This window comes from Melospiza georgiana, chromosome 9 (assembly GCF_028018845.1).
Source record: "Melospiza georgiana isolate bMelGeo1 chromosome 9, bMelGeo1.pri, whole genome shotgun sequence".
NCBI lineage: Eukaryota > Metazoa > Chordata > Aves > Passeriformes > Passerellidae > Melospiza > Melospiza georgiana.
The window spans coordinates 29,904,480-29,917,232 of NC_080438.1; positions in this window are offsets into that span (position 1 = coordinate 29,904,480).

Below are 12,753 nucleotides of genomic sequence, written 5' to 3' on the forward strand. Positions count from 1 at the left end.
CTTTGGAGACAGCTGGAGCTTGGTTTGATGTTAGGGCTGTGCAGCTGCACCTTCCTGCCCTTTTCCTGGCAGCACTCACATTAGTGGGATGGGTTTAGGTCCTGTCCCCTCTTGGTTTGCTTGCCTTTGCCACCCAAATCCTGCAATCCCTGTGTCCCATCTCACCTTCTGCCCAGAAATGAAACTTAGGATGGTCCCTGGGCAGGGCTGGGGGAGCAGCTGTATTCCCCAGGAATGTGGAACATCCCACCCTCATCCCAACCTGCCAGCACCACTTCCAAGGGAGTCTGATGTGCTGACAAAAGGCTTCTTATCTCACCTGTACACAGGTGAGGGGTCTCTGCACTGACAGCTCTGCTGGGGGAGCTGCTCTGCTGTGGAATGGATAAAACCCCTCAGAAACCAGATGCAAAGAGTCTAAAAAGCCAAGGCAGGACCCAGGAAGGGCCTGAGGCTGGGAGAGCTGTGCTTTCCACACCATGCTGCCCAATCCTTGGCAGGATTGTCCCACAGGTTTCCCTGGCTGGCTGCAGAGCACTAAAGCAGGAAGCTGAGATTAGTGGGGGAAAAACAATCTGGCTGCTCTAATTTGCCTTTCAAGCATTGTGTGAACAAGTGACCCCAGAGTTTATGGTTGGCCTCTTGTTAAAGCAGGTCAGTCCTGGCTTCCTCCTAATGGAACTGGGAGTGTTTTCCAATCAAGCTGTGCTAAAAGCTGCTCTCTGCCCATCCTGGTGCTAACAGCTGGCTGGTGACACACAGCTCTCCTCTCCTGGGGCTCCCAGCTCCTTTCAGCACCTTCAGAATGAGAGGCAAAGTTTCCTGTGCTCTGATGGCTTTATCTGGGCTCAGTTCCTCCAGCTGCTCCTTCCCACCACACCTACAGGAGCTGCAAAGTAGAGCCCAGACTGTTCCCCTGTGACAATTTGTGCCTGTGCAGCCCTTGTCTGTCAGGCTAATGGGATTTGGAGCTTTATGCCATGGGAAATGTTCCTACAACTCCCTGCCAGGAGCCAGGTGGGGATTGGTTCCTCTCTGATACCTGCCACTCAGCAAGAGGAAGCTGCACCATGGGAGCTTTAGGTGGGAAATTTGTGAGAATTTCCTCCCCAGAAGGGCTCTCCAGCCCTGGCACAGCTGCCCAGGGCAGTGGTGAGTGCCCATCCCTGGAGGGGTTCCAAAGCCACGTGGATGTGGCACTTGGTGACGTGGTTCAGTGGTGGGATTTGCTGTGCTGGGGAGCACTCAGACTCGATGGTCTGAGAGGCTTTTCCAGCCTAAATGATTGTGTGGCTCTGTGGCTGCTGGCCAGAGATCCCTCTGGGGAGGCCTGCCTGGGTTTGCCTGCTGGCTCACTGAGCAGGATGCAGCTCTTGGCACTGCCCCAGTGCCAGCACAGCCTGAGGGCACAGCACAGGCAGGGAAAGGGGCTGTGGCTCAGGACAGCTGGGGCAGCTCCAGCTATGGGAGACTCCTGAGGCTCAGTTAGTGCTGATTTTCTCAGGAAATCAATTTTTACCCCTGGGCTGGACCCTGGTGGAGCCCTTCCAGGTCAGGGACAGAGCAGGAGCAGGGGAGCAGGGTCAGTCTGTGCAGCATTGCTGGGCTGCCTTTGCCAAAGCCACAGCATGGAGGGCTTTGCAGAGACCCTGTGCAGATGGAGATTTGCATGAAAAATGACTCCTGCTCTTTCTCTGCCTCTCTCCAGGCCAGAGCTCAGGACTCCTGTCCCAGAGGAGCCCGATGGGATCCAGATGTCTCAGCTGCAACCTTTACCTAAGGCAGGATCTCATTTCTGGGCACAGTTTGTGCTGCACAGAGATGGAAACACATCCCAGGAACTTCCTGGGAAGAGCAGAGCCCAGCCCAGAGCAGAGCTCAGCCCAGCCCCAAACTGTGCTCAGCAATTCCCTGTCCCAGCCTGGCTGCTCGAGCAGAGGTGCCATGGCCAGGAGGTGGCAGGAACCAGTGTCCAGGGTGATCCCCAGTGTCCAGGGTGACTCCCAGCACAAGGGGGATGGTTGAACCCCTGTGCTTGAGGCACAAAAGCCCTGAAACCCTGGTTTTCTGGAGGATTTTCCACTCTGGAGATGGAGTGTCTCTCTCTAGGTGGCAGCATTGGTAAAGAGTCTCTGGGCCACCTCCAGCCGAGGCAGGGTCTTGCCACTCCTCACCCTGTTGTGACTTTATCAGTAATCCTGGCATTCAGCCCCAATTCCTGTGTTTCTGCAGCCTTGGTGGGTGCACAGGCTGCCCAGCTGGTCCCTAAGGATGGGCTCCCACTCAGAAATATTGCTGCAAACCACAGGTTTGGCACTACCTAAAACAGGTCAGGAAAACACTGCAAGTGCTGTTATTGATGAGGTAATTCCATGTGATAAAATCCAAAATCTGATCCCCAGATCTTCAGCATCTGTTTTGGGCAAAATTTTCAGGTACTACTGAAAATAATGTGTTATTTGTCATGTTCCCATCACAGCACTGACAGCTGTGCCCAGGCTCAGGTAAAGTGGCAGCAGATGAACTAAAACAATTACTAAATTAAATCAAGTCCCATTCGTTCCCTCAGTTTTCAGACGCTGACCAGGGATGTGGGACCAGAAGAGCTTTTCTCATCCCTTCCCTTGGTATCCCCTCACATTCCCAGCTGTGGGAGGCTCTGGGAAGATCTCAGAAATGCTGAACTGGGAGCAGAAAAGAGCAGGGCCAGGCTGGGGCCAAAGAGGTGAAGGAGGTGAGGGAGGAGTGGCAAGGATGGGACAGGATTAGGATGTGGAGGTGGGAGCAGTGGGGTGGAATACAGGCAGAAGGGATAAAACAGAGAAGGAATTGGTTTTAGTGCCTTTGTTTGCACAGGCTGTGATTATGAGCCAGAATCCACAGGGATAAGAGCCCTATTCCCCATTTTGGGAAAAGGCTTCACAGGTCAGTGCTGCCCCTGCTGCCCCCAGTGCCCCTCAGCTCTGTGAACTGCCTCTCTCCTGTGGGCCCAATGCTCAGCTCCACACGTACAGCTTGATTGCAGGCAACAAATGAAGTTTTAATTAGCATGAGGAATCCTGGTGAGGAGCAGCAGCCCAGGTTTGAAATGCATCCAGGCTCCTCGTGTGACAGCGTGTGAGAGCAGCCAAGGGCACAGCTGTTGGGATGGATCTGAGAGATGATGGGGATCAGATGCTCCAGGGCTGCTCTGAGATTTAAAGAAGATTCCATCTGGTGGAATCATCCAGGTAGATGATTCCTGGGGGTGCTCCCCTGGAGAGGAGAAGGATCCAGGGAGAGCCCAGAGCCCCTGGCAGGGCCCAAAGGGGCTCCAGGAGAGCTGCAGAGGGGCTGGGGACAGGGATGGAGGGACAGCACACAGGGAATGGCTTCCAGAGGGATGGATGGGACATTGGGAATTGTTCCTGGGAGGGCGGGCAGGCCCTGGCACAGGTGCCCAGAGCAGCTGTGGCTGCCCCTGGATCCCTGGCAGTGCCCAAGGCCAGGCTGGACACTGGGACTTGGAGCACCTGGGACAGTGGAAGGTGTCCCTGCCCATGGAACTGGATGAGCCGAAGAGAAAAGTGTTGTAATGCTCTGTAATTACAGTCAGCCTCAAAGAAGATGCTTTGTGAGGGCATTAATCAGCTGTTCAGCTCCTACAAAAGGAAATAATGGGATTTTTAAACAGTGCTGGGGTTTAATTTGACTCAGCAGCAGTTTAGAGGTGTTCCTCCCTTTGCAAGAAGTTCCAGCTGCTTGAGAGTTTGACCACTTGGATGACAGAGGAAAAAATACATAAATATGAATTTAAATGAGGTCCTGCCTAGTTTCAGATACCTACAGCTTTTCCAAAGCCAAATGACAGCCTCAGTAATGTGCAAATTAGGCTGGAGAAGTTAATTAGTGTGTAGGTGTTATTTAAATAGCTACATGGGACTTTATTGGAATGCTAAAATGCATTTGGCCCAGTTCAGGAGTACCTGAACTCCCTCCACTTTCAAGAGGTCAGAGCTTCCCCCACACTTACAAGCTTTTAGCTTTCAGTGACCTCCTGATTAAACTGTTGCTATTGTGAAAGTTGAATATTTAGGATGTATGGAGAGTAGAGAAATTGAATGCAAAATGAAGCAATTTGTTTTTAAATTTATTGCTAAGCAAAAATGTGCAATATGTGCAGGGCTGTTAATTAGTGTCTCACTCCCAGCAGCAGGTGAGACAGGGCAGTTCCTGGCAGCATTTCAGGTGTTCACTGTTGATAATATTTATGGCAGAATGAGCAAGGTAAGACATTTTATTTTACTGCTTTCTCAAATTTAAAAAAAAAAATTAAATAATTAAAAAGAGAGAGATGGGATAGATCAATTCAGATTAAATAGCAGCAAAAGTGAAATTAGACATTTGTGGTTTCAGCTCCCTGGCTGCACTGGTGAGCTCTCTATCAAGGGAATGTTATTTATGGGGTAGTTCCATGTGATAAAATCCAAAATCTGATCCCCAGATCTTCAGCATCTGTTTTGGGCAAAATTTCCAGGTACTACTGAAAATAATGTGTTTTTTGTCATGTTCCCATCACAGCACTGACAGCTGTGCCCATGCTCAGGTAAAGTGGCAGCAGATGAACTAAAATAATTATTAAATGAAATCAAGTCCCAGGCAATTCTTGAGCAGCTCTTGTATGTTCTGCTTTGAAGTGACTGCTGTAGATGTCTTATAAAAAGCAGCTGAGCTGCATTTCTCAATTTGAGATAGAGGGACTGAAAGGCCACCAAGTAACTTAATGTCCTGATGTATGTGTGTGAAGTTTATTGTATGTAGAAGGAGGTACAGAACACACCTCAGCTCCTCCTGACTTCTTCTGCCATGCCAGCTGGGCTGATGTAAACAGCAAATACCTCTGGGCTTTCCTGGGAATTGGCTTTTACATCCAGGGAAGTGCAACAGGTTCCTGTCTCTGTGCACTAATTCCTCACAATTGTGCACTATGGTTTGTAGCTCAGAGCTTGCACACTGGATTTTCATCTTACATTCACAAGGTTCTTCTCTTCCTTCTCCCCTTCTTTGTTTCTGGCTTTTCCTCCTTTTTGGCCTCCTTCACCCTTTTCCACACTCCCACCTCTCCATGCACAGTATTTCTCCCCTCTAGATTTCATTTCTTCTCTGCAGTTCTGTGTGGGAACACAAGACTTCACAAGCTCCAGCACGGATATCTGAGGAGTTACTGAATGATCAGGTGAAAAAGAAACCACATCAACCCCTATTTTCAGAGCTGGTAAAGACAATTTATAAATTAATTGCATTGAGAAATACAGGAAAAGAGGCTCCATCCTGAGTTTAATGATTAAACCTCACCTTGTGCAGTTGCAAGGCATGGCCATCACCCTGTGCACACCCCAAAGATCTTCTTAAAAGTTACTCCCGTGGGACTGAACTCTCTCAAAACAATATTTAAAATGTTTTTCAAAACCAAGTTGTCTTTTTTTTGGCACCATCTTTTCCCTTTTAATAATGATTCCCATTATTTTAAGTCTCTGTAGAGTGGTGGCCAAACACAGAAGGCAGTGATGCCAAATCCAGGGAGGATGGAGATGATACAGGGAGGCTCAGGCTACATTTCCTGAGAATTTTCTTAACAGCAAGAGACTTTGCTAAGAGTTATTTGATGGAATTTGTGCTGAGACACTCTGGAAAAAGTTCTCTGGTTTCTATATATTCAAAGCTCTGTAGATTTTTCACTTTAATTTGCTCCACAGAAACTGATCTAAATGTAAAGAATGTTTCAGTCAACATCTTTTAGCATCAATGATACACTGGAAACATTACAAGCCACAAAGTGTTCAGTGACATGCCAGGGTCCCATGGCTTTAATTGCACATCCAATGAAATGGCTGAGAGGTAAAGGTTAAATGATGGATGTGTATTGAGTTTTTGGGAGCCTGAGGAGCTGTCAGGCCCTGCAGCCCCTGTCCCCTGTCAGCACATGTTCCCCGTGCAGGAGCTGAAAGGCTGCACAAGCATGGAAGGAGCAGTGCTCTGTGCACCCACTCTAACTCCTGTTTGTTCCTTTGGCACTGCAGAACCACCCCAAAACAGAGGCCAACTGTTAACAGAGGCAAAGCCAACTTCATCTTTTGCAGGCTGACAAATGGTCATGTAAGTTACCAAATAACCCAAGACCTCGGGATTAAACTTCTCCAATTGTTTTCACATGATGCAACTTTAAATCTTTCTTTTGAACAGTATTAAATTTCCTTTCATTCCCATAAACTTCAGAAAAAGTTGACTGCTCTCACATTTCAGACTGTGACCCAGCTAACTTGCACTTTTCCCCTCTGCTAGTCTGGAGAACAGAATAATGAAATTCAGACAACAGTGACCAAATGTTGTTCCGTAGAACTTTCCTTTTACAAAACAGATGAATACTCCTGGGCTCCAAAACACTGCAGGGAACAAAACTTTCAAACCGTATGGAAATAAAATAGTAAGCCTGTGCAGTGACTTCATCTCCTTTATCAGATCAGAGCCATTTTCACTGGAATTGAAATGGATTTAAAAAAATAATCAACTCTAAATAGAGGAAAAGAATTAAAGAATCCCACTGAAGCCATTATTGAAATACTACTTTATTTAAAACCCCCACACCCACATGAGAGCTAAATTTCACAGAGTTTTAGAGGGAGAAGATGTCTTCATCATCCTCATAATAATCTTCCTCATCCTCATAATTGACATAATTCTTTGCTGCAGATAGAAGTGAGCCTTCATAAGACAGGAAAATAAACATTTTAGCGTTTGTGATTCACAAGGAGATAAGCAGCTGCATTGTGAGCTGGGACAAAGGGCCATAGAGAGGCAGCACAGACACTCTTGGGGCTGGAATTTCTCCCTGGAGGTGCTGAGCCCTCCGGGATCTCACTGAAACCCCAGCAGGTCGGTGCCCTCAGCATCCTGCCAGACAAACCCTGTATTTACACAAGGAGAAATCCCCACTGTGCTGCAGCTCTGCTGCTGCTGCCACTGGGACTGCAGTCACTTAAACCCATCCCAAATTCAGCCACCAGAGTCACAAGAAAAGGAGCCAAAATATATAAATCCAGCAGACGAGGTTTATGGGGGAGCTAAACCAAACATCCACCACAAGGATTTAGTGCAGCCAAATTGTTCTGAGTGAAGGGGGCACCTCAGCTCATGTTGGGGCACATCTCTGGGTTAGCTCTGTGCTAAACTCATGCTGATAGCAATAAAAGTTTTACATGCAAAATGAGTGGAAAATACGAGATGTTAGGACAATACAAGTCTATAAGGCTGATACCTAAACCCTGCTATCAGGGCTTTGCCAACCCCCTGCTAACTTCCATGCAAATTCCAGCCCTGGATCCCCTGTGTTTGTCTTAATTGGAAGTCTTAAAGGTGAATTGAAATGTTGTTGGAGTAAAAACCTGTTTAAGATGCCAAATCCCTGAGTAGACTTGCAAGTAAATAAATTGTAAAGCTGACTAGGGGCCTTCCTATTAACCTGTCAAACCACCAGACCTGGAATCTCTTTTTCTCCTGCAAAAACTGTGATGTTCTCCTTCCTCTTGCCATTGAAGTGTTTTACTGCCTCACGTGCCTGGCCACAGAGGTGAGGATGTTTGGGAAGGTGATGAAATCTCCTCGTTCATCCCAAAGATTCCATGGCCCTTCCTGGCAGGGAGGGCTGGGGCTCCCAGCAAGTGGTGGGAAATGATGGATTATGACTGTTGGGTGTAATATTGGTTCAGTTTTCCAAACTACTGCCCTAACCATCTTCTCTCTGAATCAGATTTTGGTTGATTCCTTTTAGAAGCAAACAAACTCTGTGTGAGGAACTTGGAAGCCATGGAGCAATTTCATCTGAAACTACCTGAGGTGTTTTGCAAAAGGACAACTTGGTCATGTCCAAACTGAGCTGTAAATCCATGTCCTTCTTTTCCTGGCTCCCTTCTGGAGCTAATGAGAATGACATCAAATAATTGCAGTTTCCTTTAAGGATAATTACAAAGCTCAGCACCTGAGGTGTGAATGCCCAGCCTGGATGAGTGTTTGGAATTGCTGCTGTCACACACTTCACCCACTGACTGCACCATGTCCTTAAATGAACCATTCCAAAGTGCCCAGCACAATGGATGTCAGCTGCCCTGAAAGGCTGGGGTGCCAGTTCAGAAAATAAAGTCACAATAACAACAAAACTAATGTGCAATAAGTGTGCCAACATTTGCATGTGTTATTAAATAGTTTCTGGTGTTTGTGTTCCATTGTCACCCTCCTTTTCCCAGAAGGGTGACACTTCATGTTATGGAGGTATGGAATTCAGGGATGTAAAGAACAGAGTCCTCCTGAGACATAAATATATGTATATCTATTCATATATATAAAATTCCAGTGTAATCCACACATGAAAGAATTGTGGTCTATTTCAAGGCTTTTCCTTTCATCTTTTCTGTAGTTTTCTGCCAATTCTCAAAGTGCTCCCAGACCACAGACTGAACGAAATGATCTGAACAGGGCTGACCTGCAGCTCCTGATGTCCCTGTGCCACTGCCTGGGGCCACCCCTGTCCCCACAGTGCCCCCTGTGCCACTCCCCAGGGCCACCCCTGTCCCCTGTCCCCACAGTCTCCCTGCCACCTTCCCTGTGGCTGCTGAGCCTTTGCTTTCCTCTCACAGCAAAGGAAAAATCCCACCTGAGGAGATGGAGCTGTTGCAAATACTGGCACAAATGCACTTCCTCCTTACTGGCCTGGCGTGCTGCCTTCAGGACAGAAGAACAGAATATAATAGAAAAAGATAAAATCAAATATAACAAATAGAAAACTATTTATTCTCACATCTCCCATCCCTTTTAAGGAAACACATTATTTATGCTGCACTTGCTCCTGAAACTCCACTGGAAAATAAAGCTGGCACCAAGTGGGCAATGATTTCACCTGCGTTCGACAGAATTCCTTCCCTTAAAGAACTCAGTGTAAGTTATGTCTAAATCTTCCAACTTTAAATGTAACAGAAACTGTTTTTTTCCACCTTATAATTGGAAAATCCATGGTGAAATCAGATTTACGCTGGGTCTTTCCATGGATGCACAGATTCTGGGAATCCAGGGAAGTTCTGCCCTCACTTCCAGCTTCCACTCTGGAAGCCTGAACACGCTGGTGTAATTCCAGTTGAATTTCAAGGGGAAAAGGGTGATTGATATGGCCTCAAATGGTGGAATCAAAAAATCTGGTACAGATTAATAGGAATATTAGTGAAAGCTGGAAAGGAAAACAAGGATTCTTTTCTAATGTGACATGATACTTAAGAACACACATTGTCAGTAACTACAAATGTGTAATGTTTCTCTTTTCTTTTGCTGTACTTCTGACACGATTCTCTTACAATGCTTTGCTTATCATCCTCTTGTGAGGTTTATTGTACTTACAAATCATTCCCAGACAGCTTCTTTGCTATCTTTTCATTAAAAAAAAGAAAAAAAAAAAAGAAGAAGAATAAGAAAGTTTTGTGGATAATACATTTTCCCTGCGGGAACTAATTCCACAAAGATATTGACTACAAGCCTGTCGTTGTTTTAAAATATGTGGCCATGTATCAAATGGTTGATTCTTCCCCCAGAGTCACCTTCTGAAGCTTTATGTGTGCACTTCATCACCCAAGCATCCTGAGACCATGAGGAGAAACTCCAATTTGTCCTCCCAAGCCAGTGCTGACCCCTACCTGGAATTCTTTTTGCCGCCAGATCACTGTGGACACTCCCTGCTATCCATTTTGGGGTCTTTAGGGCTGTGTCCACTCCAGTCCCTTTGTTTTATATATTTTTAGCCCTTGCACTGTGGGATGACAGACTGCAGCATGTTAAAGCAGGGAGAATATTTGTATTGATTTCCAAATGCTGCAGATTGAGAGCAGATGTACCACGTATTCCCCAAACGTATGTTTTAACTTTCATTTATGTGCTGTGCTGAGCAGCCTGCGAGCCAGGAAATGATTTATATCTGCTAATTGCATGCACTTTGGTAGATTTGCAGCTAAAAATAAGTGGTTTGTTTTTTAATTATAAATGATTTATCCTCTCACGCTGCATGGAGCTAAAACTTCGAAGCTAAAAGAGACCTTGGAGAATCTGCATTTAGTTTCTGCAGCTGCCACGGAGTTTTTTGTGTCTTTAGTGGGTTATCCATGTGCCCAGCTCAGAGGAATCTGGATCTCATGGACATCTTACTGCAGAGGGATGAAGGAAACACTCCTGTGCTGGAGCTCAAGAGGTGGAGCAGCAGTTGCTGCCAAGAGCAGTGGCTCAGTGGAGACCCTGCAGAAGGGTCCCCCTCACCTTTGCTGGATCCAACACTCCTGCAGCTGTGGGGAATCAGACCCAGCTGCTGATCCCCGGGAACACAGCTCCCACTCCCTCTCACCAGAGGCTTCATGGGATGGACTGGCCTGGGGGAACACAAGGAAACACATGAGGGGTTTTCTTGCGGTTAGATCAGTCAGAAATAACCTGAAATGTCACCTCAGGGGGTCAGGCAAGCCTGGGCTGGTGGGCAGCACTGCAATCCCAGCTGCATGGCCTGACCTTCCTGCTGGCACAGCTCTGCTATTCCTGCTATTCCTGCTATTCCCTGTCTCCAGGACAAGTGTCAGGCCCCTGAGGACACTCAGAGCTCTTAATGAGTCCTACCCCACCTTGCTGGGGCTCTCTTTAAGTCAGCCCTGGTCCCCTTAGAGTCTGTCCCTGCAGCATCCCTGGGTGGGGCTATGGACCCTCCTGATGCACGGACTGACCTCAGACCTGGCTCATTCCCTGTTCTCTCTCAGACCTGGCTCATTCCCTGCTTCACCTCAGACCTGTCTCATTCCTTGCTCCTCCTCAGACCTGTCTCATTCCCTGCTCCCCCTCAGATCTGTCTCATTCCTTGCTCCATCTCAGACCTGTCTCATTCCCTGCTCCCCCTCAGACCTGGCTCATTCCCTGCTTCACCTCAGACCTGGCTCATTCCCTGTTCTCTCTCAGACCTGTCTCATTCCCTGTTCCACCTCAGACCTGGCTCATTCCCTGCTCCCCCTCAGACCTGGCTCATTCCCTGTTCCACCTCAGACCTGTCTCATTCCCTGCTTCACCTCAGACCTGTCTCATTCCCTGTTCCACCTCAGACCTATCTCAGTCCCTGCTCCCCCTCAGACCTGTCTCATTCCCTGCTCCCCCTCAGATCTGTCTCATTCCTTGCTCCATCTCAGACCTGTCTCAGTCCCTGCTCCCCCTCAGACCTGGCTCATTCCCTGCTTCACCTCAGACCTGTCTCATTCCCTGCTCCCCCTCAGACCTGTCTCAGTCCCTGCTTTACCTCAGACCTGTCTCAGTCCCTGCTCCCCCTCAGACCTTTCTCATTCCCTGCTTCACCTCAGACCTGTCTCATCCCTACGGACCTGTCAGCAGCCCCAGTGTCTAGAATGTCCCATGTTGCTGGAATGGTCCCTGAGGAATGGCCCTGGAGCTGCTGTTGGTTCTCAGCCTGATCTCAGACCTGCCACCATGAACCAGCCTGATGGTCCTGGCTGGAGCTGGGCCTGCTTTGTTCACCTGGATTGGGAGTGATGCTTCAAGGACCTAAAGCAGCAGAAACTGCATTCAGGTGCCAGCAGCTGACAGTCCCTTCCATGTGTCACACCAGATCCTAAAACACATCAACCTCAGCACACCTCATCCATTTCATCCCTGTTTGTTTATTGGCTAGTTTTCCCGAGAAAATGGATAATCTCTTGTCCTTTTCCTGGCTGCTGAGAGGAGGTACATGGGCATGTTAGTATCTGTGAGAAGAAGGAGGTTCCAGACCTCAATCTCTTCCCTAACACGCTGCCAGATGTTTATCTGTGTTTCTTCCTCCTCTTGAAACTCTGTTAGTGTCTGACAAGAAATACAAGATTCATATGGCAGAAGAAAAGCCTAAGGGATCTGATCTAGCAGGAAGTGAGGGGGAAATTCCTTTAATCTTGTCCTTGTTTCCACTCTGCTTTTGAGCTTTTTATTAAACAGTTGCTGACTTTTGAAACCCTAAACCTAATCTAAGCATCCCAGAAATGTGATCATTCTCCTGGATGGAAAGTAGTTATCACTGCTAGGAGCTTCAACCAGCTTTGGCAGTGTTATCCACCGTTGGCAGAAGGGAACTCCAACCCTCCTGCCCAAAATCTTGGTTTCCAGTCACCAGAGAGAGGGGAAAGCATATTTGGGATCTGGGCTGGTTGACAAGGTGAGGATGAATCACAGGTTGGACTTGATGGTCTTGGAAGTCTTTTCCAACCTCGACATTTGTGTGATTCTGTGAAAGTGTGCCCCTCAGAGTGCAGTAATCCCACAGACTGCGGTTACGGGATGTGGCGCAGACCCTGGGGAAGGGAAGGAAACCTTTCCAGTGTGGATGACCATGCACTGGAACGGATTGTCCAGAGAAGAGTGTGGAGTCTTCCTCACTAGAGACATTTCAGAACCCTCTGGACACAACCCCATGCCATGGGCTCTGGGATGTTGGAGAAGGCAGGCTGGACCACATCACCCGCAGTAGTCCTTCCCTTCCACCTCGATTCTATGATTGTGTCTGCTCACAGGCTGGACTCGATAATCCAACTGCGTTACCCAAAGCGTTACCCCTGCAAGCGCGACAATCCCGCAGGGACCGACCCTGAGGAAGGGAACGCGACATCCCCTCAGGGACCGACCCTGAGGAAGGGAACGCGACATCCCCTCAGGGACGGTCCC